Here is a 3,474-nt window from a genome sequence, read left to right as displayed (position 1 = left end):
CATACCATAAACAGTGGGGAGGAAACAGCTGGGACTTCCTAGAAAGCAAAGTTTGAACAGACTCAGTTGGCCTGACTTAGCACAGCCACGGCTCTGGTCTAGTCAAGTGCCCTAGGAGACTCCTTACTGGCAGCAAGACAGCATTTGTGCACCCCGACCCCTCCAAGTTCTAGCCCAGCTGCCAAGGAAAGGGGAGGCAGAGCTGCTGACTAGCTGCCATGAGTGGACCTAAGATAATCAAGGGCTGCAGAGGATTCAAAATGTGATACCAGAGCAGGAAATTTAAGCTGGACAGCAAAGGAGTATACATCCTGAATTTCCCAGGGAGTTCTTTCTGCAAAAATTTGTAATTATTTCAGATGAATTGTTTCATGTTACATATTACATGAACACAGCAAAAGATGTATCCATATTATAATCATAACTATATAAAAACATAATTAAAATAGTATTATACTAGCTCATGTCCTTAGAGTACATGGGTCATTTGCCCAAGGAATAGGGTCCATGAGTGGGATTTCCCTTATGATATGGAGTCTCAGCCTTCTCAGAATAGAGCTTCTGACACAGCCGTGCCCACAACTGTCTGTGTGACTTCTAGAAAATTACCTAACCTCTCTGAGACTCAGTTGAAAAAAGGAAGAGAAACTATAGAGCTACCAAAGGCTGACCAAGATAACAATTGAGGTCCTCTCCATTTATTGATGTTGCATTTCTCTTGTTTCCCACCAAACTCAGCCACCTCTAGGTGCTGACACATGGGAAAGAGTCAGTGTGTTCCGAAATACACTCAGTCAGGAAATAAACCAAAGGAAAGGCCTATCTGTTTTAATACAGATACACTCTCAGCAGTCAGAAGTCTCTGAAGATTAGAAGTATCACATGAGGCCCTTTCCTACTGGACATGAATGACGAAGGATATGGCCATGGAGGCAGCTGCAGCCATCTTGTAACCACCGGACAGAATCTGCCTGAAAATGAAGGAATAAGGAAGGGGAGCTGAAAAATGGAGAGACATTGGGCCTGCTCACATCGTGTGAGCTCTAGATCAAACTGTGCCTGAAAGTTGCATTTCATGAACAAATTCCCTTCACTGTCAAAAAAGTCAAGAAGAAATGGTGGCACCAGAAACTTACGAAGACAACTCTGAAAAGGGCACAGTTTAAAATTCGAATCATTGAAAGTTCCTCTTGGCCAGCTGGAGGCCCTTCTCTTTCTAGGCCAAGTGGACACCAGCTATTTCAAAAGGCCTTCCTCAGAGTCCCCACACCATGTGAGAGGTTAAGTCATAGCCTTGGAAGAGGCCCCCTGACTAACCAGAGAACACGCCAAGAAAGAAAAGGAAACAAGGTGCTAGAGCAAGCCCCAAGAGGAAAAGCTGAAGGTACTGGGGACATTCACCCGAAACAAGAGAAGTCCAAGCACAGAAACTGCTGCCTTCAAATAATGTGAAGGGCTGGTGGGTGGAAAAGGAAGGAGATTTATTCTATATTATACCAAAGCTGTATTATCAAAAGATCCTATGGAACGTCAGACCTGCAAAATGCATGAATACAGTGAGTTCCTTGGTGTGCTAGCTCATCTGCAATGTCATAAAGAAATACCTGAGGCTGGATGATTTATAATGAAAAGAGGTTTATGTGGAATACTGTGCAGCCATAAAAATGAATGAGATCATGTCCTTTACAGGGACGTGGATGGAACTGGAAGCTACTATCCTCAGCAAAGTAACACAAGAACAGAAAACCAAACACTGCATGTTCTCACTTACAAGTGGGAGCTGAACAATGAGAACAGACGGACACAGGAAGGGGAACAACACACACTAGGGCCTGTCAGGGGGACAGGGAAAGGGGGAGCATCAGGATAAATAGCTAATGCATGCGGGGCTTAATACCTAGGTCACAGGTTGATAGATACAGCAAACCACCATGGCACACATTTACCTATGTAACAAACCTGCACATGTATCCTGGACCTTAAAATTAAATTAAATTTTTTAAAAATAAATAATAAATGTAAAAAAGAAGTTTAATTGGCTCACGGTGCTGCAGGCTTTACAGGAAGCATAGTGTTGGCATCTGCTTCCTGTGAGGTCTCAGGAAGCTTACAGTCATGGCAGAAGGTGACAGACAGCCAGCATGTCACATGGCCAGAGTGAGAGCAAGGGGGCTGATGGGGAAGTGCCACATTTTTAAACAACCAGATCTTGCATGAAGTAACTGAGTGAGCACTCACTCATCACCAAGGGGATGGTGCTAAACTATTCATGAGGGATCCTCGCCCATGATCCAAACATTTCCCACCAGGCACCACCTCCAACACTGAGGACCACATTTCAGCAGGAGATTTGGAGGAGACAAACATCCAACTCATGTTACTTTGGTCAAAGTAGTTTGGGAAATACTATGAAACATCCTACTGCTTGGAATATCATAATACACATTAGCATATTTTAAAGGATCTGAGAAGTCCTGCGGTAAAAAAAAAAAAGTTTTGTACTGGTTAGCACAGTGACTAGTCAGGGTTCTTCAGAGAAAGAAAAATAGGATATAGAAATATAGGTATAGATATAGGTATGGATATAGATATAAATATAGATATATATATATAGACAGAGAGAGAGATTTATTATAATGAATTGACTCAAGTGATTACGGAAGCTGAGAAGCACCAGGATCTGTAGTCAGCAAGCTAGAGGCACAGGAGAGACCATGTTATAGCTCCAATCTGAGTCCAAAGGCCTGAGAACCAGGGAAGCCAGTGGTGTGGATTCCAGTCTAAAAACCATCAGGCTCGAGACCTAAGAAGAGCTGATTTTTCAATTGAGTCTGAAGGCCAGGAAAGACTAATGTCCTACTCAAGCAGTCAGACAGGAGGAGCTTCCTCTTACTTGGACTTTTTGTTCTATTCATGTCTTCAATTGATTGGATGAGGCCCAGCCCCATTAGGGAGAACAATCTGCTTTATTCAGCCTAACAGTTCTGATGTTAATCTCAGCCAAAAACACCCTCACAAACACACCCAGAATAAGACTTGACCAAATAGCTGGGTACCCATGGCCCAGTCAGGTTGACCCACAAAACTAATCATCACACACAGAATTTTCCAAAACTTCTTCCACCTAAGAATGGTTCTCAAGAACAATGTCCCTCAGACACTGGTGGTCCACGGGTCACCTGTCTCAGATTCACCTGCACTGTTCTCTTAAGAGACAGTGATTCGGAGCTCTAGGCTGGACCCAGGAATCAGCACTTTTAGGCCTCCAGCACTTGAATTCACAGATCAATCTCAGCACCACTAAAAGTGGGATACCTCTCACTGTCACACACTAGGAAACACACAGCACCACCTGTCATGTATTCCTCCCCAAAAAAATTGTAACGGAACTAAATCTAAATAACTCTCATATCTGATTATCAGTTTATAAGAAATAGAGGCAAATGAATTAAAATTCACCCTGAGGAAATAGCC

The sequence above is a fragment of the Papio anubis genome, unplaced genomic scaffold (genome assembly GCF_008728515.1).
Source record: "Papio anubis isolate 15944 unplaced genomic scaffold, Panubis1.0 scaffold331, whole genome shotgun sequence".
In the NCBI taxonomy this organism is placed as follows: domain Eukaryota; kingdom Metazoa; phylum Chordata; class Mammalia; order Primates; family Cercopithecidae; genus Papio; species Papio anubis.
Note: the sequence above shows the minus strand (reverse complement) of the source record.